Source organism: Penaeus monodon, chromosome 24 (genome assembly GCF_015228065.2).
Source record: "Penaeus monodon isolate SGIC_2016 chromosome 24, NSTDA_Pmon_1, whole genome shotgun sequence".
In the NCBI taxonomy this organism is placed as follows: domain Eukaryota; kingdom Metazoa; phylum Arthropoda; class Malacostraca; order Decapoda; family Penaeidae; genus Penaeus; species Penaeus monodon.
The window spans coordinates 9,847,999-9,848,709 of record NC_051409.1 but is presented as its reverse complement, the minus strand read 5'-3'; positions in this window follow the sequence as shown (position 1 = coordinate 9,848,709).

Here is a 711-nt window from a genome sequence, read left to right as displayed (position 1 = left end):
CTGTTTCAAGTATATCTAGAAACAAAAATATGTGTCAAACAATCTGTAATTCTATGCACTAACTGTTCCTTGGTGCTCATAACCAACCATACTTTCTTCTGTATCACTACTATGGATGCCTGATATAGTCAGCAAAAACAAAAGTTTCAAAGTCAGTACATAATATGCAAATGTCTAACTCATTACGAAGCAATATTCTATGTATTGATAGTTTTAATAGACAACATAATCAAACTGTAAAATAAGATTTTCAATAACAAAGTAAATATCAGTAAACTTTTCATTTCTAGAATAAAGCAAAATGTGTTCTAAGCTGTCATCTAATATATTCCCATATCCATCATCAATTTTACCTAACACTTTATACATCTAATTAATCAACCAACATGAAAAAAAATTTTTTCCTAAAAGTGATAATTCACTTAATCTTTTAACCTCAATGAAACTTTACTACTTTTGTATTCATTTTTTTTATTTCTTGAATGCATCATTAATAGTGTGACACATCAAATTTTGCAGATCCAACCTACCCTAAAACTAAAAGCTATCTATGATTCCAACTGGAACAAAATTTACTGTTAGCACAACAATGAACTTTTAAGTATCAATATACAAGTAATAATCTTTTCAATCTAACCAAACATATCCTTTAAATTCTAGGCATTTTCTTTTACAAACATAAAACAAAATACAAATTTGTCTCACATTCTG